This window comes from Mustela putorius, unplaced genomic scaffold, assembly GCF_011764305.1.
Source record: "Mustela putorius furo isolate JIRA1106 unplaced genomic scaffold, ASM1176430v1.1 tig00000743_pilon_pilon_pilon, whole genome shotgun sequence".
Taxonomy (NCBI): Eukaryota; Metazoa; Chordata; class Mammalia; order Carnivora; family Mustelidae; genus Mustela; species Mustela putorius.
Window position 1 is genome coordinate 7,482,316 of NW_025421464.1, and position 25,389 is coordinate 7,507,704.

A 25,389-nucleotide genomic window follows, 5' to 3' on the forward strand; every position below is an offset into this window, starting at 1 on the left:
GTTGTGTGTGCTTTTGGTGACAGGCTGGGTTTTGACTTACACTGGTGTTTCTAATTTGCTCTTAACAGAGCTGTGTGCTCTGCTTTGCCTGACCTTCCTAATTTAGATCTGTGGGTTTTCACACTGGTTTGTTTTGTTTGTTTGTTTGTTTGTTTGTTTGTTTTAAGATTTTATTTATTTATTTGTCAGAGAGAGAGCGAGCACAGGCAGACAGAGTGGAAGGCAGAGTCAGAGGGAGAAGCAGGCTCCCTGCGGAGCAAGGAGCCTGATGTGGGACTCGATCCCAGGACGCTGGGATCATGACCTGAGCTGAAGGCAGCGGCTTAACCAACTGAGCCACCCAGGCGTCCCTTCACACTGGTTTTGTAGAGTTTCATGGAATACTGGAAGTTAGATTACTTTTTAAACAGAATTATAACTGACATGCAGCATTATATTGTATTAGTTTCAGGCTACAACATAGTGATTTGCTGTTTTTATACACGATTAATTGATTACTTCCATAGGTATAAGTTATTCTCTGCCACTGTACAAGTCATCACAGGGCTTGTGTAATGAAAACACTGCCAGCAGAAACCCGCCGTACAGAGGCTTGTGATCACCGAGGGGCCGGCTGCCTGTATCTTAGGGACACAGAAAAGCAGCTTTACCTTCTGCCTGCCCCAAATCCGGGCTCTGCCAGGGCTAGCAGTCAGGAAAGGGGAGACGCAGAGGCGGTCATCCTCCACCCACCTACTGCCCCGTGAGTAAGGTTGGCTCGAGAGGGTTCCACACAGCCTGATTAGCACCTTCCTACCAAGACCACACGTGTGGGGGGAACCAAGGAAACAGCAATGAGAATGGTTAGGGTGCGCGCCTCTGCCAAGAGCTGTCCCTCCAGCCTATCACTGACTTGACGGGACATTAACAGGTGACTCTCTGAGCTGCCTTCCCTGTAATTGTGCGTCCACGCCTGCTCTGCCCACAGGACCTCTAGCCGGTCCTTGGTGGCCAGGGAAGCGTCAGGCTGATTGCACAGTGGTCCGGTTCCGGGCTCTGGTGAGAAAATGTTCATTCAAGCCTTTCCCACCAGTGCTGCTCAGCCTCTTCGGGACTCAGTGTCAAAGGATCCCCACCCCGACCCCAGCCCAAACCTCTCCTGGTCTTGGCCTCTAGGCTCGGAGTGGCACACACTGTAATGCCCTCTTGCCCGGGCCACCCCTTCTGGGGATTCGAGTCTCTAAGTCTCCGGGCTAAGACTCTAAGCACTGGCTTCCAAGCTCCGGCTCTCCCCTCCCCTCTCCTCCTTACACCCCTTCCCTACTTTCCCCGTGACTGGCCTTTTGCCTTTCTCCCTGAGCTGGTGGGGGGGGCCTTCCGAAACCCCAAGCCTCCCCCAGGTCTACCACCGGATTCTTGTAGCTGCTCTCCTAGCCTGGAACTGGATCTGCCTGACTTTCTGACCCACGCTCCACGAGCTGCTGTGGCGCCAGAAACGAGGCTGGATCAGACTGGTTGCTCACTGAGCCTCACCTAGAGTTTCTGAGTAGAGCAGGGGGAAGCGTAGGAATTGGTGTGTTTCACAGGACATTTGCCGGTAGTGACTGAGGTAGCTGGCCCAGGACCCTTGTGGGGATTGAGGGTTCTGCCTCCTCCCTTCCACAAGCCGCAGCCAATCCACCTGTGAACTCCCTGCACCCGTCAGGCTCCCCGTCTGGCCAGCGTCTCCCTCCAGCTCTGGGACGGCCGGGCCCTGGAGGGCCTCCTTCCCGACCCGGGGCCTGGCACATGGAGGTGTGCTACTCCATGAGTGGACGAGTGACAGGTGTGGTGGGAAGAGAAGATGGCATTTGAGAGTATTCTCCCTACTTGGGAGCCAAAGGAACAAAGCCAACTACTTAGAAACCCCTCACTGAAAACTGTCCTAAGGCGAGATGCCAAAGTTTCCAGAGTAAATAGTCATTTATTGAGGGCCTCCTGCGTGTTAGAAAGTTTGTAAATGGCAGCCCAGTGACCCAGGCTGGCCCAGCAGATTTGTTTTCTTGAGCTAACAGTGTTTCAGTGCTTGCTGCAACATTTTTAAATTGGAAGATTTTGCATAAAAATGCAGATTTGGGGGGCTCTCTTAGGAACGGAGATGTGCCAGTACCAGGCCTGCCTTTCACACACAGCAGTTACTCCCTGAAGCTGCTACAGCTGCCTGCTTTGATGCACCGAACTCAGTTTGGGTCGCCGCATCCCCCCCTCCCAGTGCCACCAAGTGCACATGTGGGCACCTGTAGCCAGAAGGACAGGCCCTGGGATCGGGTGGGCTCCTGAAGGAACCTGTGACCTCAAATTCTTGAATAGCCACCTGGGGTCGATGTTTATCCCATCATTTATTCTTCTAGCAGCTTGCTGAAGTAAGAATTCCTTCCATCTTACAAGAGGATCCAAGGAGGTGTCCCATGAACCCATAGCATTTTAGCAGGGATTCCAACCCAGACCTGCCTGCCTGGAGGCCTGGGCTTTTTGTTCTTGGCCCAACTGTCTCACTGCCAGTAGTTCCCACTCGCTTGTCCAAAACAGCTCTCCTTTTGCCTGAAAGGCACTGACTTCCTTGTTAGGTCATCCGCTCAGTCACAGTTGAGCTGAGAGCAGAGTGTGGGCCGGCCCACTGGGTCCCCAGGGCAGCCCTGCCAGCCCAGCGCAGGCAGGCCTGGCTTAGCCACACACCATGAAGTACCCTCTGGTGCCGCTGGTGAACGACCTCACATTTTCTTTCCTGGTGTTCTGGCTCTGGCTGCCCGTGAGCTTGCTGTTGGTCCTGCTGATCGTCTGGCTCTGCTTCTTACTGAGCCAAGGTGAGTTGCCTGGGCCGGGCCCTAATCCTGGAGCTGAGCAGGGGATCCCGAAGCTGGGCAAGTGGGTCCTGAAGCAATGGCAGAGAGAAAAGTTTCCTTCATGCTCTTCAACCGCTGGCTGAGACAAGCAGTCGCCCGTAGGAGCAAAGGATTCATTGAGTAGTGTAGAGGCCAAGAGTGAGCCCCCAAGTTTGGGAAGCGGTTTGTGTGTGTGTGTGTGTGTGTGTGTGCACACCTGTGTCCCCTCACAGCCACTGCTAGCACAGAAGGTCTTTGGCACAGATCAGAAAGAGGTGGCTCCTGTCCCCAGATGAATTAGTAAAAGGGGCCCTTTGCTGTGACTAGCCAGGGCACAAGGGGTGGGGGAACAAGGCATGCGCTGGACTTCAGCCCCTCCCTGTGCTTCCGTGCAGTAAATAACGTACGCGATGGGATATGGCAGCGCCGGGCATTTATCGGGTGCCAAGAGACCCCTCATGCTGCTTTCTGCCTGGACTATGCATCAGGGAGGCAGCTGGGTTCTCGGGGTCACAAGATCATGGGGGCTGACGGCCGCTTGTCCTGAACTCGGCATGCCCCCCAGAGCAACAGGAGGCAGGATGAAGCTGGTCAGAAGGGAAGCTTGGGGCCAGTGGCAGGGATGGCCTTCGGCTCCGCAGGTGTCCTATCCCCTGGGCGCTCCCCTCACCGTGGAGCCTCTTCCAGGGGACCGTCTGACCTTCCACCTCCTGCTCTGCAGTTCCAAGACCTTTGGTCAGCGAGGCAGGGAGGGTGCTGATGCGCCGCCAGCTCTGGTCTGATGGCACTGACTCATCCCCAGAGCTGCCCCACGTCCTCCAGTGTGGGGGCTGCTGATGGCGTGTCATTACTGGGAGTTCCTGGCGAGAGCTTCTGGAAAATGTTTAAAGCACATTCTCATATTCCCGGGGTGGGCTGCCGCCTTCCCTGAGGGGCGCAACTCGGGCTCAGGGCTGGTGGCTGGTGGTGGACAGAGCCACGTGTCCGTGCAGTGGCTGCAAAAGGCGTCTCTCTGGAGTCTAGGACGGGGCCCACATTTGAGCCTTGGCCCTTCATCGTTCGGAATAATTGCTAACCTTTCTTCCACACCGTACTAAAGGGTGTGCGAAACACTGACGTGCATCATCTCATGTAATCCTCAGAATAACCTGCTTAGCAATCCTTATTGCACAACTGAGGAAACCGAGGCTCGGGGAGAGGAGCCACGTGCCCAGGTCCCACACCCATGAAGTACTTGAGGGTGCCGGTTATCTGGTGTCCTCTCCTGGCTCTACCTCCCAGCAGCTCTGTGACTTTGGCTAAGTCCTCTCTGAGCCTCGGGTTTCTCATCTATAGGATGGAGAGAAAATCGGCCCCTACCCTTGGGGGCTGTGGAGAGATGCGTGTGAAGGGCAGGGCGTCGAGGACATGTACACGTGTGGCACATAGTAGGCGCTTATGGGCTAAGAAATAATCCATTTCAGTCACGGTGTAGACGAGGTGGGAGGAAGCATAGGCGTGTTTTCAGATGGCTTCCCTAGAAGCCAGGAGCACCTCCCCCAAGGTCTAAGGCACTAATCTCCAACCCGTCTGCAGCCTGCCCTGTCCTGACCTTGTCTCAAACTTGCTCCCACATCTCACATGGCCCTTTGCAAAAAGGCATTTGGAAATTTGCAATGACCAGAAACTGTCCTTAAAGCGAGATAAGCAGTCTCCTCTTAGGGGCCCGTCTGCTCAGAACTCTTAGTATTGTTGTCCTGGTCATGTCCTTGTGCTAGGGTCTGGGCCTGCCGGGGTTTGGGGGAGCTGCTTCTCGGGGACACCTGGGCTGGCAGTTTTCTGTTCTGCTGTTGATCTCACTGGAATCAGTTTGGCCTAGAATCGGGTGTGAAAAGCAGTTAGGACTAGCTCCGACCCCCCTGTTCAGCAGGGCCGTTCCAGGGCCCAGAAGGCAGCCGGTTTGGGCAGGGAGTGCCATGGGGCCCAGGAGGACACGCTTTCTCAAGTAGATGAAGGAGCCAGGGCAGGAGAAGGGAGCTGCCCGGCAAGCTTGGCACCGAGGCAAGAAAAGATCGTGGGCAGCTGAGCCCTGGAGAAGCTGGCCAGTGGGGACAACTAATTCTGGGCCATGACAGGAAAGAGTATGCAGCCCCGTGTGCCCTTCAAGGGGAAGGTGCTCCTCTGAGGACATTTCCTTTGTGATCAGAAAGGAATTTGCTGCAGGAAGAGAAACCTCTGAAGAGATGGATTTAGAGCTGAAACATGCCTGTCCCACCCACCTTTGGGTGATCCTGGGAGCGGGGGGGTTAAATGCAAAGCTCCCTTTGAATCCCCTGACTTCAAACTGGTGCAGCCCATGGAACATGGAACCACAGGGCCCTGGTGCTGGGAGGCCCATCGGAGTCCAGCCCCACCGCTTCCTGGCTGGGAGCCTGGACGTTCCGCCTTCCCGAGCCTTCCTCACCGGCAAATTGCAACGAACACTAGTAATTCCTTCAAGATGTTGTCAACAGGATTAAATGAGAAAATGCACGTGCCATACTTAGCACTTAGTATGTGTTCAAGAAACAATCACGACCTGTATTGAAGAGCAGACCCTTCAAGCCCTCACACTGGTTTGTAAATCCTCATCACTCCCTCCTCATAGGGCTGTAGATGAGGAAAATGAAGCCCGCCTCTCCTGTCTCCTGCTCTTGGTCTGTGAGTGGAGGGCTCTCTTCAGTCTTCATGACTTCTCCGCCATCAGTGAGACGCCTTAGGAGTATAGTCAGGAGGAGGATCCCCTCTCCCTCCTCCTCCACCTTGCCTTCCCCGGATAAGTCACGGGGGCAAGCTCACACACTATCTAACAACACATGCAGGTTTTCCAAAAAAGCATGCGCAGATTGTTACTTGTTTTTCAGTAGAAAGGGGAGGAGCTCTTTACCTATACATTTCTCTGAAACTTGCTTATGATGCATCACGGACATCCCGCAAGTCAAAGGCTACGGGTCTCACGGTTGTTTTAACAGTTTCTAACATGGCACTGGATGGAGGGGTGGCTCTGTGCAGTGCAACCGTGCCACCCTCCGTCACCCAGACCCCACATGATTCACACACACACACACACACACGCATGCACGCACGCACGGAGTTTCTAGCATACTTTATTGCTTGTGCGTGCTTCATCACAAAGCAGTGCTGCAGGGAAGTGTTGTACATACATGCTCAGACACTTGTTAATAAGTGGACCGGTGGACGAATGGATGGATAGGTCAGTTGCTGGGTGTGTTTCTCCCCAGTGCCCGCTCTTGGACCATTCCGAATACAAATAGGTTGTTTGTTTGCCTCAAGGGCCTGTCCCAATTTAGTATGTGGGTGTGGCCACTTTCTGAGTCCTACGACAACCTTTGTTGGTCCCCGTCACCTTCAAGGTCCTCAGGTCTTCCTGAGATCTCAGGGCTGTCCCATATGTCATGATTCTGCCTTGGCCCCTTGGTCTCAGACAAGGCTACCAGGGATGCCCAGGCTTGGCAGGGGACTCCCTTGAAGTCAGGGGTAGGAGACAGGATGTGACCACCCAAGATGCCTTATCTTGTACCTCCACAGACTCAGAGGACAATGATTCGGATGTATGCCCGACTGGGAGCCCTGGAGCAAAGCCCCAGCCCAGTTTTGCTGGGAGGGGACACTCCATAGCTAAAAGGAGGAGAGGTCCTGCCTGTGAGCCTTCTGTTCAGCCAGGTGAGAGCCTTCTGTTCAGCCAGGTGAGACCCTTCTGGGATTTGGGGCGGGGAGGGGGCGGGGCAGGAAGGGGAAGTCTCAGGTCCTACCCAAGGCCTGGGCAGCTGCCATGTTGGATATCCACTCCCTCCACCATGGGACAAGAGCTGCTTGTCTCCGCCATGTTGGGGAACCCTCTGCTTCATTCTTTTGGAGACATGTTTTCACCATGTTGGAGGACCAGCCTTCTCTGCCATGAAGAGTGCCTTCACAAAGTTTCCCTACCCTTTATCTCCGTGACCCCACCTCCCACTGCTCTCCGTACGGAGGGTCTTGGCCCTTGCTGCTCCCTCTGCCTGGGATTCTCCCCCGCATGCGCTCGGTGCACTCCCTCACCTCTGAGGTTGAGCTCCAATGTCCCCTTTACTCTGCTCTAGATTGTCTTCTGCCATAGCATTAGCACCTCCTAACGTGCCCGATAACTGATGCTCCAAATCCAAAGCCCTCCCAGCACTCCTGACACACAGCCCTTTGGAGGAGGAAGGACACGATCCAGTGATGCAGCTCGCTGATAGTCACTGGACACTTACAAGGCACCAGGGCCTGTGCCAAGCACTTCCCTTTCACAAGCTCGTCTATGAGATCTTAGGAAGAGGGTATCATTCTTACCTCCACTTTGCAAATGAGAACCTGAGTGGCAGAGCAGTAAGTAATTTGCCTGGAGTAACGGGGCCCTGGCACCCACTGAACACCGGGAAAGGCCTCAGCCACTCCAGAGGAGTGGGATGTCAGCCCTGTGCCAATGACCCCAATGCTCTAATTGTCCTTCTCGGCTCTGTTATCTCCTTGACACCTTTTCATTGCTGGAAGGAGAGTCTTGATTCCCTTGGGTACCCAACAAAGCAAAACACCGCCCCTGAACTTCTGCCAGCTTTCTCCGTCTCCATGAATAGCTCCTCCATTGATCGGTCTCATTGCTTGAGTCATAAACGCAAGAGTCAGTCTTCGTGCCTTTTTTCCCTCCCAGCCCACATCCAGTCCGTCAGCAATGCCTCAGCTCTATCCCTCATGTGCCCACTTCCCTCTGTCCCCATGACCACCCCAGCCTGATCTATTCCAAGTCCACCGATGCAACCTCTGCTCCCTGTGGGTCACAGTGTGGAGCCCCTGCCTGTGTGGGGTGAGAAGCAAGGGCCCTCACTTAACCTCAGTTACACTGATTCTTAACCTTTCTGGGCCATGACTTTGATAGCCGAGGGTGCTTTCCCTGGAAAAACACACGCGAGTGCTTGCACCCAGAGTATTGTGCTCAGGCCCAGCTTCACGGTGGTAACCTGTGCGGTCCCAGGAGGTCCCATGTTCCGAAAAGCCCTGTACTTGCCTTAATGATCTGCTGTCTCTCGTCTTAAAATTTTTAATTTTTGAATGAGGGGCCCTGCCCATTCATTTTATCAACGGGCCCACAAATTACGTAACCTGCCCTGTTTGTGTACAATTAGTGGGTAAGGAAAGGAGACTTTCGGACTCTGCTCCAGAACCTTGTCCCGTTCATATAGAGCCCTTCCCGCCCCATCCTGTATCTGTTCCTCTCTCACTCTTTCATTCCGTCATCATCTCTAGACTCAACCTTCCATGCTTTTCCAGCCTGGCTTTCCTGGAGTCAGCGGAGCGGTGGCGGTAACCAAGCTGGGTGGGAGAGATTTGCTGATGAGGGAAGAAGACTCTGGCGAATGTGGTGCTTCCCGGGGGTCCCCCGACTCCGCTCCTCCTCCTTCCTCAGGAAAGCCTCCAGAGGACCCAGCTCTTTCCCACTACGGATGACCAACCAGGGTTCCTGGGGAGGAGCCTGAGCCTATGAAGATGGGAGAGATAAACAGGCATGCGGGGAAAATTTGGCCATCTGAACTCAGAAGAGGTCCTAGGATACAGCTGGGCCAAAAGGTGTGGGTCCATATTAAAGAAACGAGGAGTTTCCTGTGCTCAGGAGACCCCTGACAAGTCCACTGGGCCTGGCCAGATCCATTCATTTAATAAGCTGTGGGGTCTGGGCCCAGCCGCTGGCACTGACTCCACATGTCCTTGACCTTCTTTGGGAATGCCTGGGTTTCTCCCATCCTTTCAAAGGGTTGGGGGATTCTTGCTCCCAGCTCCCGTTCTGTGATTCCACACTCCTCGATTCGCCTTTAGGTTGACTTTAATAACAAACACTCATTTTGTAACTACAGAGCAGCTACCACATGCTCGTATAAAATTAACTCACCTTTCATGAGCACCCACTGTGTACCAGGCACTTTTCCATGGGCTTTCTACGGGGGTTTTAACCCTCACAAGAATTCCATGAGGGAGGGTCTTTGGTTATCCCTGTTTCACAGAAGGGGAGAATGAGGCACAGAATGACCAAGTGTCTGGCTTGGAGCCACGCCAATGGAGTTGGGCTTTGAGCCAAGACCCTGACTCCACTGTGCCAGGTCTCACCCAGCGTGGGATGGGGGCAGGGCGCAGGCAAAGAAGTGTTCTCTCCTTTGCAGAAATCCCCTGTCCTTACATCCTCACTAGCTTCCCAGGGGCAGCAGTGTTGATGGCAGGAGAAGGGGACAGGCCCTCCTGGTGTCCCCTCCTCTGCCACCTCAGATCCTACCAGTCAGGAGTATGAATTATTAGCTCGTCTGGAGTTTGGTCTCCCCAGCTCTGCTTTTTCTGCCCTGTCAGACGGTCCATCCAAGGCACAAAGTAGAACGTATCTTTCCCCCTGCTTCGAGCCCTCTATAGCTCCCTGTTGTCCTAGGGCTAAAGTCTTGAGTTCCTTGTGTGGTACAGAGGGCTGCCCTTTGGGAGCTGAACCCCACTAACTTTGCGGGACAAGGTTTCTGTTTCTAGTGACAATGGGAACATCCTTGAACTTTTATCTTGGTATACAAGTGCGCTTCTATCGAGAGGATAAATTCAGGGAGAAGTTGTTGAATTTGAGACCTATGTGTTTACATTTTGCAGATGTTGCTAAGGTGCCCCACTATATGGTAACTCCGAGGGTGTACATTACGTGCCTGTTCCCCCCCGGCCTTTGCCCTACTCTACAGGTACTCCTAACACACACATATTCTCCCCCATCCCCTCACCCCACCCCACCTCTCCCTCCACACATGCCTTGTTCTAGCTGATGAGATTTTGGCAACCTGTGTTTTCCTGGGAGCTTTCCTGGCATTGAAATAAACACTTTTGGTAACATACACCCCCTGTGGCTGGAGCTTCTCTCAGGCTTTGTCTGGCATTTTCTCCAGCTTCCCTGCTCCATAGAGTCCCATGCACTGCTTGGTCGCCTCTGTCCCCTTTGCTGCGAGGGAACGTGCTGCGGGTCAGCTTCTGTGCTGACCTAGAAAAGCCAGATGAGCCATCAAGCCCCACCCTCCTGTCCCCTGTCACTCTGGAGGAGCCAGAGAAGCCTCCTGGGGTGGGGATTCAGACCTTGAGGGAGAGTGGGCACTGCCTGACTCTGCAGGGAGGACCTCTGGCCATGCACCTGGGAGCACCTGCTGCAGAAGGCAGGGGACACAGCTCCTTGGGACTCCTGGCAGGTAAACAGCTCTGGATGGTAGTTGGGGAGGGCTGTGGGAAGATGCCCTCCCAGCTCTGGGTGGAAGGCTGAGATCCCGGGTCTCTGAGGGGTATGGATTGAGGTTTCCTTTTCAACATTTTGTTCTATAAGGCAGATGTGTGTGTGTGTGTGTGTGTGTGTGTGTGTGTGTGTGTGTGTGAAACACAGCCTGGGAGCCTCTAGTGATAGGCTCTCCAAGACACATCATCCCCCTTACAGCAGCCGTGGCTGAGTGCCTGGTGCTCTGTGCCTACCCCAGGGCTATCCACTCCCCGTGAGCTGTCTTCTTTGACCCTCCCAACAACCCTGTGAGGTGGGTCTTAATTTCATTTTCCAATGAGGAAACTGAGGGCCAGAGAGGTTAAGTGACTCCCCCAAAGTCGCACAGCCTGGAAACGGCCTGCTTTCTTGACTGTAACTCAGAGGTATATCTGAAGATCCCCAGGGATATCCTTGGCTCTTCCTAGCCCGGACGATGCAACTGAAGGTTGTGCCATTGATGTTTGTAAGACACACAAGTAAACTCAGGACAGTAAGTGGACGTGGTTCTCTCTTTCAACCTCTTATCATGACACATTTCTCAGGCATGCCCATATTGTCCACCTCCAACCAGAAGTTCTGGGACCCTCCCTCTGCCCCTCTCCAGGACCCTCAGTGTTGTCCTTGGCAACTGGAGGCCCATCCTCTCTGTACTCCTTTCCTGAGGTGACCACCACAGAGCAGCACAAATTGGGTGGCCTAGAACAACAGAAGTGGATTGTTCCACAGACCGGAGGCCAGGAGTCCAGAAGGCGCTGGCAGGACGTACTCCCTCTGAACCTGTGGGAAGGATCCAGCTTCTAACAGCTCCAGATCTTGCTTGGCCTCTGGCTCTATCCCTCCAACCCCTGACTCCCTCTTCACACGGCCTTCTCCCTGTGGGTCTTTGCACTGTCTCCCTCTGTGTGTGTCTGTCTCTATGTCCAAATTGCCCCTTTCTATAGGGACACCTCATTGGTGAGGGCCCACCCTAACGACTGCATTTTAACTTGATTACCTCTGTTGAGACCCTATTTCCAGAAGAAGGTCCTATTCTGAGGTCCTGGAGGTTATTAGGACTTGCATGTGTATTTTTTTTAAGTTTTTATTTATTTATTTGAGAGAGAGACAGTGAGAGAGAGCATGAGCGAGGAGAAGGTCAGAGAGCGAAGGAGACTCCCCATGGAGCTGGGAGCCTGATGCGGGACTCGATCGCGGGACTCCGGGATCATGACCTGAGCTGAAGGCAGTCGTCCAACCAACTGAGCCACCCAGGCGTCCCTGCATGTGTATTTTTAGCAGGACACAATAATCCCTACCTCCCTCTTCTTTGAGGACTCCGTGTGGTCGTGCACGGAAAGCTCTGAGCACAGGCTGGGCTCACGCTTTGTAAATGCTCCATAAACTGCCACCAAGAGAGCAAAGTTGAGCACCCGGAAATAAGGTGCTGGGTGTACATCCTGTGCCAGGCACAGTTTGGAGCCTTGACATGTATTATCCCACTGAATCCTCATGGCCACCCCTCGAGACAGGCAAGATTTTCATCAAAATGACACAGAAGCTGTGACTCCGAGAAGTTAAGGCACTTGCCTGAAGCCAAACAGCTCAAGTGGCAGAGCTGAGGCTCAACCACAGGGCTGTGTGGCTCCATCCATCCCACCAGTGGGACACGTGTATCCTGGGGAGCAGGAGATGCTCAGAAAGGCAGGGTGGAAATGCTGTGCACGGAGGACACAACCCTGGGAAGCTTTCTGGGTCTGAGGGGCATGGAGCACGGCTCTACAATAGTCAGGAGGTGGGCTGGATCACAGGCTCCCTGGGGAGGTGCTGGCAAGTTGCCAGGATCTGAGTCATTCCACTGTGACCTGATCCACTTGACTGATACTCCAGGGCTGGGATCAGGCCCAACAGGGGCAGAGGGATGTTGCCCAGAGTGTGGGCACACTTCATCCTCTTCTGAGTTAAGTGTGGTTCTCCAGGAAGCTGGGAAGTAGTGCTTCCTTAAAGAAGCTTACTCAAGACTCAGGATACTCTCTCTTCCTCCTTGCTTTCCAGGGGTTCCCTACACCTAAGCAAGGTGATAACAAGTTAGGTTTTCTGTTCTGGACCATAAGTTCATTTACTCGGGTACTAACTTGTTTACTCATTCAAGCATTTATTTATTCCTTCACTCATTAGCTTTTCTATTCATTTGCTAAATGGCTCACTGAATTCTTCATGCACTCATTCATGCTCTAACACATTCATATACACAGCCATCATCCATCCATCCATCCATCCATCCATCCATCCATCCCTCCATCCACCCATCATCCATCCATCCATCCATCCATTATCCATCCATCCATCCATTCATCCATCTATCCATGATCCATCCATTCATCCATCTATCCACCCACCATCCATCCATCCATCCATCCACCCATCATCCATCCATCTATCCATCCAGCCATCCATTATCCATCCATCAATCCATCCAAGCATTATCCATCCATCCATCCATCTATCTATCCATGATCCATCCATGATCCATCCATCCATCCATCCATCTATCCACCCATCATCCATCTATCCATGATCCATCCATTAATCCATCCACCCATCCATCAATCCATCTATCCATTCATCCATCCATGATCCAGCCACCCATCTATCCACCCATCATCCATCCATCCATCCCTTCATCCATCTATCATCCATCCATCCATCCATCTATCCGTGATCCATCCATCATCCATCCATCCGTCCATCCATTATCCATCCATCCATCCATTATCCAACCATCTATCCATTCATCCACCCATCTAATACTTACTAAGCATCTATATGTTTTACACACAAAACTACTTATGGCTCCCAAAGTACTTTTCACCCATTTTCATGGCTATTTCAACTTACCTGTTGGGAAGGAGGGCCTCTGCACCAATGGGACCTCCAAATACTTGACCTTCTGGTGGCATGGTTCCAGAGTCTTGTCCTCAGGAGGACCTTGGGAAGACTGGACAGTTAGTCATCTGCATAGTCTTAGTCTCCATGTGAGAGCCAGTGCCATTTACCTGAGACTTGAGGCTCCCAACAGAGCCTTTGTTCTGTGAGGCCCTTACCATTTTTTAAAAAAAAAATTTTTAAATTTATTTATCTTACAGAGATCACAAGTAGGCAGAGAGGCAGGCAGAGAGAGAGAGAGAGGAGGAAGCAGGCTCCCTGCTTGAGCAGAGAGCCCGATGCGGGGCTCGATCCCAGGACCCTGAGATCATGACCTGAGCCGAAGACAGAGGCCCCAACCCACTGAGCCACCCAGGCGCCCCCCCCTTACCATTTTTTGATGTGAGCGTCATGCATAGTCCTGGGCACTGTGGCTCTCCTGGGGTATTACTTACAGTTATTGGGCTCTATTTCTTCCTTCTCCCTGGACAGAGCAGGCTATGGTGACCTGTGGACTTGGGCCCCATCCTTGAGCTGCTCCCTGGGGCCACTCTTAGTGTAAAGTCAACTTTGCCCCCCTGGGAGGGTCATTAACACTCAGAGACTTTGAGGAGGACAGGGTGGGAGCCCAGAGCAACCTGGGGGAAGACCACAGTGTTCTGTCCTGGCCAGAGTGCAAGAGGAGGCCCTCCTGGTCCCTATAGATATGGGGACACAAGCCAGGGAAACTGGCAGGACAGTCTCTCACTTCCATGCCTTTGCATGTGCCGAGTTCCTGCTCTTTCACACTCCGGGCAAAATGTCAATTCCCAGGATCCCCACATTCAGCCACTTTCCTTCCTTGCCCGTTAGCCTCCTCTCCTACCCAGGCCCTGCCCTTCTCACCACTTCAACACAATCCTGCTGGCTTGCTTTCCTGCTTCCTGGCAAATGTTACCATCCCCATTTCAAGGAGGAGGAAATCAAGACATAGAGCAGGTAGACGACCCGCTCAAAGAGTAGACAGACTGGGGTGAAGATCCCTGAGTCATCGCTACCTTTTCTGGCTATGTTAGTTGGGTACTTTGTCAATTCAGTTTAATTTAAAGTTGGCTGCAGGTAATAATGCAATGCAAATAATATTTCATGACTTTTTAAAAGGTGCCATTTTTACTTCACTGCGTGCTGGTGGGCGGTTGGGGGGGCAGTCTGTCTGTGTGCCTATAGGTGGCCCCAGCTGAGACAAGCTCACAGGAGAGGAGGTTGGGCATTTGGGGGCGTCTGGGAATTGAGTGTGTCACAGAACCCATGCAGCCCCATGGTGATGGGAGCCCAGCCACTGAGGGTGTCAGCCCTTTTCCCTGCACTCCTGATGGAGAGGCTGGACCCTGGTGCCCCTTGCGTCACCATGTCCCTGGATCCTCTGAGCCCATACCGCCGGGCAGCCCGGGCACTGTGCAGACCTGGGCTGAAGGTACAGTCATCAAGGAAAGAGAGCGGGGAGGTTTGGGCCACTGGTGTCTCAGGGCCAGGCCTGAGGGGTAAAAGGAATAAGATGAGGACCTTAGAGGGGTATATGTTCTGTCAGTCCCTGCTACACCCCCGTGAGGGAAGAATTCTCCTCCTATCCTACAGATGAGGAGACAGAAACTCAGAGAGGTCAAGTAAATGACCCAAGGTTACAAGCTGCCAAGTGTTGAGAGTGTATTTCAAACCTTGGTTGGTGAACTCCAAATGAGACCGTTCTGGGACACACATCGCCGTGGACTCTGACTCATGTCTTCCTCAGGGGCCGCTGATTTTCAGATTCTAAGGGATATGAGGGATGCCCCCCCACCATGTGTGCTGTATTAGAGACCCAAGAGTTTATTTGGGGTTCAGGATTCAGGATCTTAAGCTATGGGGTCTCATTTGGGTCCATGTAGCTCTCTTATGACCAAACTCTACTTTTGTTGACAAACACCCTATGATGAAAATTTAGGCTGTTTCCTTTCTTTTTCTCCTCCCTCCCTCTCTTTCTTTCTTTCTTTCCTTCTGCTTTCCCTCCTTCCTTTCTTGTTGCTATTTTAACTATATGCATTGTCTTAGGCATATATATCTTTGTGCACTTACCTTATGATAAATTCCCAGAACAGGAATCACTGAATCCAAAGGTCTGTACCTTTAAAATTGAATCATATCACCCAGTGGTTTCCCAGAAGTCTGTGTCCAATTACAGACTCACAGTGTGGGTGCCGGTTTGGCATTTTATGTTGACATTCTTGACTGGACAATACTGCCCTTTTTCAGCCTATGCTAATCGTATCTTGTTCTTAACTCTGCTTTCTTTCTTTCTTTCTTTCTTTTTTTTCCCTAAAGAGTTTATTTATTTATTTGACAGACAGAGATCACAAGTAGGCAGAGAGGCAGGCAGAGAGGGGGTGGGGTGGGGGGGGCAGGCTCCCTACTGAGCAGAGAGCCTGATGCGGGTCTTGATCCCAGGACCCAGAGATCACTACCTGAGCTGAAGGCAGAAGCTTTAACCCACAGAGCCACCCAGGCACCCTAACTCTTATATAAGTGCCATTGAGCAACTTTTCACATGCTGAGTGTCTGGTAGATCACAGAAGCAGGAAGACCATTTTGAGTTTAGTGCGACGGTCTAGGTCCTGAGAAGCGACTTGCCCAGCTGCACACAGATAACTCATGGCATATGTCATTTTTACAAAGCCTGCCTAACCTCATGCTCTGTTCATGTGTAGCTCTGAGGTCTCTGCCACAGGTAATGTCACCAGTCTTTCCAGATATCCTGCTGCATTAACCCCTCAGGCACACACCCCTGTATGCAAACCCAAGCACCAAGAGATCACTGCCGGCAATTTAAATGCATCAGTGGTTGAAGATCAGCCTGAAGCTCAAAGTCCGGCTTTCACCCTTCCCAGCTGTGTGGGGCTCCAGGGAAGTCACTTAAGCTCTCTGAGCCTCAGATTCCTTTTCTGTAAGATGAGGGCAGGCTTCTCTGCCTTCTCTGCTATGAGGACCCAAGGAGATGAATGCACGGGCAGGGTCCGGCACAGAGCGGGAACGTGGGGAGAGCGCTGGATGCCCCAGACATTAGCGCTCTGAGGGATCGCTCTGGGAAGGACACAAAGAGCACAGACTTGTTTTCATACAACACGTAAAGTCAGGCCTCCTGACTCCTTGCAGTGGAAGAAAGATCTGCATTTGAGCCCTAAGTCCTCCGCTTACATCACCCTTCTGAGCCTGTGTCTTCATTTGCAACAAATACTGTTCTGCTAGTTGTTGCTCACACACGCCCTCCTGGATGTCCATCACGGATTGGCCAACGGGGGCTGCATTCCAACCACTTTTGCAACACATGGGCTGGCAGGCAGCTTCTTTCCGGGGCTCACCTGGGCCGACTTTGCTTACAAACCAGTGAAGGGCAAGTCCCTTCTGATGGGCTCCATATTTCCTCTCTTGCCCTACAATGAAGCAAAGAGAGAAGCTTCCCATTATGCTGAGGGGTTAGGTTCGGGCCCTTCACAGCTCTGGAATTCCCCACCCCTAACTCCCCTCCTGTCAAGCATTACCAAGTCCGCCCAGCTTGCCCAGCGGATGCTCAGAGGTTGTGAAAATGTCTTTTTGACACTTGCCACCCCTGGGTATTAGCGATCTTTTTGGTGTTTGCTAATCTGGTGGGTGAAAATGTTTCATTGTTCTAATTTGTGTTTCTCTAATCACATCTTTTCACATGGAGCATTTACATTTTATCTCCAGTGGCTGTTAATTCATATCTGTTGTGCACTTTTCTATGAGATGTTTTTTAAAGGTATTTTTTCTTTATCGATTTCCAGGAACTCTTTATATAGATTAGGTAGTAACCTTTATCATTTGTTACAAACATCCTGTCCGCTGATCACTAAATTTGTGTATGGTGTCTTTGTTATACAGGAATTTTGAATTTTGGTGTGATCAAACCTTTCATATTGCTGGTTAATGGCTTCTAGATTTTATTTTGCATGGGGAACTCTCCATAACCCTTTATTTCTTTCCAACTTCTTTCTCATCAAACCCTAATGTAGACTCCCATCCACCTGGGGAAATTCCTTTGTACTTACCAGCATAAAAACTTGCTCCCCTTCCTGTGAGCTCTGCATATCTCATTCCCTCCCTGGTGTTCACTGATCCTTTAAAAACTGAGTCCCAAGATTGCCTCCTCCAGGAAGCCTTCTCTCTTCAGCCCCCTCCCACTCTTGTTCCTGTTCTGTCCCTCGGGGCTGTTTGCCTCATCTTAGGCAGTTTGTAGGCTGTGTTGAAACACAGTTTTGCTTTTAGACATTTGGTGGAGCACTTACTAGGGGCCAAATGATTTGTATGCATTGCTTTACTTCCTCCTCACAACCTGTGTATACTAGTATCATCCTTTTCATGCCCATTTTGCAGGGGTAGTTGAGAGACTAAGATATTTTCCCACAGTCACACATCAAGAGGACAGACCCAGACCCAGATAGTGTGACTCCAGGGCCTGGAGTTAGACTAATCACATTTCAAGTGTTCGGGTAGGCACAGGTGACCAACACAATTGCATATGTTGCCCAACATGTAAAATAATCTGATGAAGTGGCTCAGGTGGGGACAAGGTAGTATCCATGACTTTCCTTAAAGGAAGGACGGAGGCAAGCCTCAACCCCATGGGAACTTTCAGACCCTCTCTGGCAAGCAGGGCAGGGATGCACTGCTGGCTGGAAAGCTCGCTGGAAGGGGTGGCCCCCACCCAGCTTCCTCCAGTGGGCCCACTAGTCCTCTGGCCAAGTGCTTTAGGTTGTTCAATAATATACTGTCTCTGTCAGCTATCACTGTATAACAAATGATCTCGAACTCAATGGCAATCATTCACTAAACAATGCTCATTACTCAAGCCATGTGTCTGCTGGCTGGCTGAGAGTTCACTGATCTGGCCCAGGCTCTGCTGGGTGGCCCCATTTCAAGCTGTGGGTCTGGCTGAACTTGTTGCTCCTGCTGGCTGGGCTCTGGTCTGTCCCATACGTGTTCATTCGGGGACTCAGGCTGCAGCCATCCTCGGACAGCTCCTCCCACGGTGATGGGAGCCGCTGGAGGACCAGCCCCATCACACAGGCACATTTCACGTCTGCAAACATTCCATGGGCCAGAGCATGGCATGTGCCCGAAGCCCACGTCAATAGATGCGTGGGGGGCAAACTCAAATGACATAGGGACAACATAAGCTGCATACTTAGAACTCTTTGTCAGGAAGATATTTTCAAACACTGTAAACTACCGCGCTGGGATCAAAAAACTAAGTTCCGACCAAATACCTCCTCTGGTAGCCAGGGATCAAACTGTGCAAATGCCAAATATCTGTGGCTTTTCCCTTCTTGTACTTTTGCCTGTGCCCTCTCGGGAATTGGGGTGGTTATGACTGGGTATATGCAACTAACACCTCTGAGTATCCAGCATGTGTCCTCATTCTACCCTGAACCAGAGGCTGATGTCAGCATTTTAGCAACTAGCTCTGAAACAACCCAATTCCCAAAGCACTGGCTGGTCTGTTTGATTTCCTGAATGTTTGTAGAGGATATAAAAGATTGGGTCACATCACATGCCCTATGGCCATTCCTCCCATGGTGGCCGTTCTTGGCGATCCGCTCATCCTCTGTCCCTCCTTTATCCTCACCCCTTCTTCTTACCAGCCCCTGGGTCATCTACTTGGCCAAGGAGACTCTGGCATTTCCCCGACAGTGACCTCCAGTTGCTCCTCCAGCCTGCCCCATGGGGATTTATCTCAGTCCATTTTGCTAGGACATATCACTACCCACTGCTAATTTTTAAAAAAAGATTTTATGTATTTATTAGGAGAGAAAAAGCACAAGCAGGGGGAGGGTTCGAGGGAGAGCAGACTCCCCACTGATCAGGGAGCCTGATGTAGGTCTCAATCCCAGGACTCTGGGCTCATGACCTGAGCCAAAGGCAGCCGCTTAACCGGCTGAGTCACCAGGCCCCTCTGTCTATTCCTAATGATGAGCCGGAGGGAATCTTCAAAAGTGTCCGAGCAGCTGGTAAGAAGCAGAGCTGGGACTGAGTCTAGGCTGGTGGTATTCCCTCCCCAGGCTCCTGCCGCATCTGGCCAATGGGATGGAAAAAAAGAGAGAGGGAAGGAAAAGTCACAATTAAGAAAAAAATGTTGCACAAAGGCCTTATTGCATAGTGGTTGAGAACGTGAGCTATGGAGCCTGATGCCTGAGGTCCGAGTCCTGCCCATTTACTAGACAGGTAATCTTGGACAAGCTCATTTCTGCGTGCCTCTGTTTTCTCCTCTGTAAAATGGGATTATAAGAATAAGAAATTGTTGTGAAGATTACATGAATGACATTGGTTTTTAACGTGCGTAATTTTGCCCCCCAGGAGACATGGGACAACATGTCACTGTGGCCACATCGCCTGTGCTGGTCTCCAGATCTTTCTCTCAAACTTATGGTTGCCTCTATCGTTCCTGATGAGGGGAGCAGTGATGCTGTCACACTAATGACAACTGTGGCAACGGTTCCTATTTCCCGAGCACCCAGGGCAGGCCAGCTACTTTGCCTGGCTTCTCGGTTACCCCTCTTGTGATGCTCACTGCGACAGTAGCTCGGATTAGTCCCCCTGCAGAGGACACGGAGGCTCAGGGAAGTGAAATGTCTCTGCTGAGATGCAAGGTGAGCGTGTGGAGCTCAGTCTCTGTCTAACCTGGATGCCCGGTCCTGCCACCTGCCACTACTTCGTCGGAGTCAGAGAGGTGACAGCAATGGCAGGCTCTTTGAGGGAATGAAGGGGGGCCCAAGAGCCTGACTGCCACCAGCTGGCCTGCCGAGCTGGAGAGGAGGCCTGGCCACCCCTCCCCTGGCACTCCCCTAGTGAAGCATCCTCGTCCCTCGGTCATCCTGTCTGTGTGGGCTCCTTGGCCCATTCTTCAACCACTGCCTCCCCCATCACCTGATCCTTGGGCGCCTGCTGTGACCCCACGGGCAAGAGTCTTCCCAAGTCTGTCTTGCAAAGTTCCTGTCCCTACCACCTTTTTCCCACTGCACGGTTATGGAAACTAAGGCCTGGAGGGAGAAAGGGAAACAGCCACGGTCACACAGAGAGGAAGTATTAGGGGGCACAGACTGCAGCTGAGAATTTGCAAGATCTGCGTCCTCCCACGGGTCACCTGGAGGGACAACCAGCTGGCGCGTGGGGAGAGACTTTGTACTCGGGAGAGACCCGAGCAGCTGGGATTGCCACCCGGACCATCTGACCTGATGGTGTGTTTTGTCCCCAGGCTGGGCTTGTCAGCCTCTGGCCCCTTGCTGCAGAGCAAGAGCTAGAACCCACTCATTGGCTGGGCAGCCTGGGCAAGTCACTCGTCCCATCTGAATGTCAGGTGGAAAGTGCCCCGAAGCAACAAGTATTTATTGAACTGACATTTGAGGAGGACCTCTCAGTCCAGCACTGTACGTGCCCCAGCTCTCTAGAAACTATGCGGGAGCTCAATCCACATTTGCTGACTGCCCCAAGTAGCTCTTAAACCACACTAGGGCTCTCTGTGGGACAAGGAGGAAGCGGAGGCTTTCCAGGTTCACAGGCTCCCCAAGGTTACTTCACTAATATAACAGCTCTAGGATTCAAAGTCACACCTGACACTTGAGCCGAAGTTCTTACCTTCTAAACTTACGGATTCCATTATCTATCACTTAGTGGGCGTGTGGTAAGTGCTCAGTAAATGCCTAAAAACAAAATTACAACAAGAGACCATTGTGCTGTACGCTTAGGATCTGTGCGCTTTTCTGCGTACACGATACCTCAAAAAAATGTTGACAACAAAAGCAAAAAATGGGCTGTGTTTGTGAAGCTTGGAATGAATTTTGTGGACGTGCCGAGTGCCCCAGTTGTGCTAAACTGAAGCTCTGTCACCTCACTGCACGCCGTGATCTCAGCGCAACAATCCTTTTAGAATTGCTGGGGTTTTATTTTGTGTCTGTTTTCTCCTGGGCCCCTGTCTGACCTCCTTAGAAAGTTCACCCAGAGAAACAGCGATGGCTCCTCTCTCACTCTGAGCTGTCAAATCGAGACACAGTTACTGTCTCCTGTTTGGGTTTAGTCACTGAGGTTTTCAAATTGTCAGGAAAACACACAGATGCCGGCAATTTTCAAGCAAAATCACAAAACAGCTAAAGAAACCAAACTGAGTGCCAGCATGCGGGACCAAACGGATTCGCAGGAGGGGCGCCGGCTAGCAGCTTTCTCGAAAAGCATAAATAGAGCGGAACAGCCAATTTTATAATTAACTGGGAATTGGTCCCCAGTTAAGCTTCTGCTCGGTGAGAATGGCCAAGCCGTTGCCCCGCGGGGAGAGCTGGTGCCCTGCCTCTTCCCTTGGGCCCCGGAGGACCTGAGAATTCTCAGCTTTATCCCGTTTGAGTGTGTTTTGGGATGTGAGTGTTTATGGCTTGGAGTCGAGCTCAGTGTGTGGGCAGGACACTTGGGAGAAAGGCACAAGCCATGCGTCAAATGAACATGGAGGCTCTTGTTCAACCGTTATTAAGAATTCCCTGATAGGACGCCTGGGTGGCTCAGTGGGTTAAGCCGCTGCCTTTGGCTCAGGTCATGATCTCAGGGTCCTGGGATCGAGTCCCGCATCGGGCTCTCTGCTCAGCAGCAGGGAGCCTGCTTCCTCCTCTCTCTCTCTCTGCTTGCCTCTCTGCCTACTTGTGATCTCTCTCTGTCAAATCAATAAATAAAATCTTTAAAAAAAAAGAATTCCCTGATAATGATTAAACCTAGTGGGAGGCCCTTCTAACCGAGGGACTGTGTGACTGCTCGGGTCCCACATCCGTGACCCTGATCCTGAGTACTGGATCACACCTCCAGAAGCTGGGGGGACATCAGGAGGTGGGATCTCAGGTTATGGGCAAAATACAGCCTCAGAGACTCCAGGACACAGGAGGGAAGCCAGGGAGGCAGCCGGAACCAAATCAACACCCCGCCCCAGGCTGCAACATGGACTGCAACAAACAAATCCAATAGAACAATCCTTTCTGGAAGGCGATTTGGGCAAGAAGTGTCACCATCTCACAAATCCTTTGTGTTTACAAATCCGCCTCTCACACTCTTTTCTACTATTACCTCTACACAAGGAAATGTGATAATGAACATGAGGACGCTTATCGTCCTGTTACTTGCAACTGACAGAAATAATCCAACCCCTGTCAAAGGGGAGGGTTACTGCCTCCCCACGAGGATCTTTCCTGAATATGCGCCATGTAGGTAACCCTCTTGTGACTCAACTACTCAATGACATCATCTAGGACCAAGTTTTTAAGTTTTCTATTCGTGTTGAGTGTGGGATCCACTTCGTTCTGAGCCTGGATCACCACTGTGTGCTCGCCACCTCCGTGGAGATACCTCCGTGGAGCTACCCGCTCTGCATCCTGGGCTAGAGCTGGTTGTCTCTAGCCTAGAACCCCCAGCCAAAGTCCTGCATGTTCCCTTCCTTGAATCAACTATTGTGGCTGGAGGAATGCACCTAGTGTTTCTTTCCTTTTCTGGTTTACTGTTCTGATTTATTGTTTGTTTTTTAAATAATAGCTTGGCAGAGAGCTCGTCCATGGATGGCTTTCTGATGGAGGTCGAGTGGATCCAACAGAGGGGTGAGCTGAAGGAAGAGGGTGCAGTGGGGGGTGAAAGCCAGCTTCCAGAGGGTGAGGAGCCCTGGCTGGGGCCTGTTGGGTGCTGGGGCAAGGGGAAGAAAAACATGACAGGAGCCAGACGGGAACCAGAACAGGAAGGGGCTTTCCCTCACATCCGGACTGATGCAGTATCCTCTTCACTGGTTTCCCTGCCCTCCCCTTGCTCCCAGCCATCCGGTCTCTCCCTTTTCCGTGCAACGGTCATATGATCTTTTTATAATGTAAATTAGATCATGCCCTCCTTAGATTAATTCATTTAGCAAATATTGATGAGGGCCTATCACATGCCAAGTACTGTTTTGGACACTGGGGATACAACAGTGAACACAGTGTTCACCGTTCAAAGCAAAATCTGTCCCCTCGTGGAGCTAACATTCTAGTGGAATTCAAAGTGCTCTGCTCACAAGGTAGATGTCTCCCATCTCTCTGAGAGACAGACAACCCTGTGTCCCTGTTACCTATGACTGCACGGGTACCCATAACTCAGTAGTGTAAAGCAGCATTCACTGTGATGATAATGATGACGACGATGACAAGAACGATGGTGACAGCATCCTCCGGGGCTTGACAGGGCTCGGCCGGGCCCTTCTCACTCAGGGACTTGAAGGGACGCTCCACAAGACTGGGGACACTGCCCATCTTCTTTACCACTGCCTCCTCAGTGCCTAGACCCAAGCCAAGCACATTCTCATACTCCATCCTTATTGGTTCAGTGAAGGAGGGAATGGAGAGGCATCCACACGGAAACCTCCTTGGTTTAGAATACAGTTCAGCTACGCTAGCTCCTGGTTTCCAAAACATGTGGTTGTATGGGAGACGGGACTCCCCCAAGGGCCTGATGTTCTGCCATCACGGCTCCACTGCAGAATGCACATCGCTGGGCACGGAAGCAGTGGTTTGGGGAGATGCCCCTGCTGCAGGAAACCGGTCGGCCATTGTGCCCCGGCCAGCAAACTAATTTCACACAATCAAAGGGACTGGGGCCGGGGTGGGTAAAGGAGAAACCCATGTGAATGACTAAATAGACACAGGAGCTTTTTTAGACACACAGGACAGCGGGAGCCTCTTGGTGGCACCGGGCCAAGAACGTTAATATAGTCACTGTATCTCATTAACTTCTACTTACTACCTGCGGTGATAGATACTCCCTTTAGTGGTTAGGATATTGGGTTTCTTTTCCAAGAACAGATGTAAGTAAAAATGTGGCCCTTGATTAGGGAAAAATAGTAAGGAAACTATTGTACAGACTAATTAGATACAGATAAAAATGATAAAGGTGGTAGATAAATGTCTCAATTTCATGAAACACTGATTCATTGAAAAGATCTGCACAAATGACCTGTGGTTAGCAGGAGGGAAAAGTCTCCTAGCATTACAGTGACATCAGTACCTCCACCAGCCAGAGGGGAGGACCCACAGAGCTGTGTCTGCCCTGGAAGCATTTCCTTGGCACCCAAGTACAGGGGAAATGTTCGAAGACTATGGTGTCTGTCTTATGTGTGCGATCCAGGCTTGCCAAAAAGGCAATTTGGGGTTTTTAAACCACCGGCACCTGGTCCACTAAGTTGGTCACACTGGGCACAATCATATATCGTGCCCCCAGTCGGCTCACATGCGTGTGCAACTTCCTTCTTGAGCTCTCATCTGTTCACCCAAAGAAGGAAGGAACCCAGCAGGTCAGTGTTTCCCAGATGCTCCAGGAACCTGGGGAGGATGTTCCAAGTGCAGTTTCCCAGGCCTGGGGCCTGAGCTCCTGGGTGGTCTCTGCAGGTGGGTCTCAGGACTGATCTGGATGAACAGTTTTGCGGTGGGAAGCATAGGGGGAAACACAGTGGAGGGTGTCTTCTATCCTAAATAAGGTCTTGAGTAGAAAGGGACTTTCCAAGGGGACACCAACGGCTTGCCCACACTCTACAAAGCAGGGTCCATGTGATTCTGTGATGGTCTCCACCGGACCTGGGAGAGGGAGTGAGTTCATTGCTACATTTCAGAATCAGCACAAACAGGGGGCCTCCTCAGCCTGCTCTGTTTCTCATGGGTGGCAGTGTTAAGGGTTGACATCTAGTGAGTGGGTAATCCCATCAGTATCCCCCGAATTCTCAGATGTGTTATTAGATCTCCCCATTGAAAGGTGTGGTTGGTGTTGGGGGGTCCCATGGTCGGGTATGTGGATGCCCCTTGCGTCTACGGGAGTATGTATTCTTACATGTGGCCTTGGTGAGTGCCTGTGGCTGGGCACGGAGCTGTGTGTGTTCCTCTGGGTGTTCTCCTCTGTTGGCAGAAGCCTAATCCCAGTGGCTGCAGGAAACAGGCCTATCAGGCCTCCTTGGTGGCCAGAGCTTGGGCCGTGGCCACCAGGGGCTCCTGTCCACCCCGACGTGGCCCCAGGCCGTTGCCGTGTGCGGCTGGCTGCACATCTCTGCCTGCTAAACCTGCAGACAATACCAGGCACCTGCCAGAGATGTCGGGGACACCTGCAGGGTCTTCCGATCAAAGGTGAGGAAGTGGCATAAGGTCACGGCAGGCCCTGTCTCCCTGGGGCCTCTGGGATGTCACCACAGCCTGAGCACAACAGCTATACCATGGCAGAGCTGTATTGGCGCGCGCACCTATGTGCGTGCGTGTGCGTGTGTGTGTTCGCGTG

General features: G+C 51.8%; 1 long non-coding RNA gene across 3 annotated transcripts in view; it reads left to right on the forward strand.

The window, feature by feature from the left end:
* The first annotated feature begins 308 nt into the window (after positions 1 to 308).
* The window catches only part of LOC101688340, a 35,616-nt gene continuing 10,535 nt past the window's right edge, over positions 309 to 25,389 (forward strand). Inside the window, exons 1-3 of one of the 3 annotated variants that reach the window (XR_001178522.1) lie at positions 309 to 2,822; positions 6,408 to 6,565; positions 8,166 to 9,748. This is a non-coding gene — a long non-coding RNA (uncharacterized LOC101688340). Of the gene's footprint in view, positions 2,823 to 6,407; positions 6,566 to 8,165; positions 9,749 to 25,389 lie in introns of those variants that run through there. The other 2 variants (XR_001178521.2, XR_006607870.1) reach the window with 2 other exon arrangements.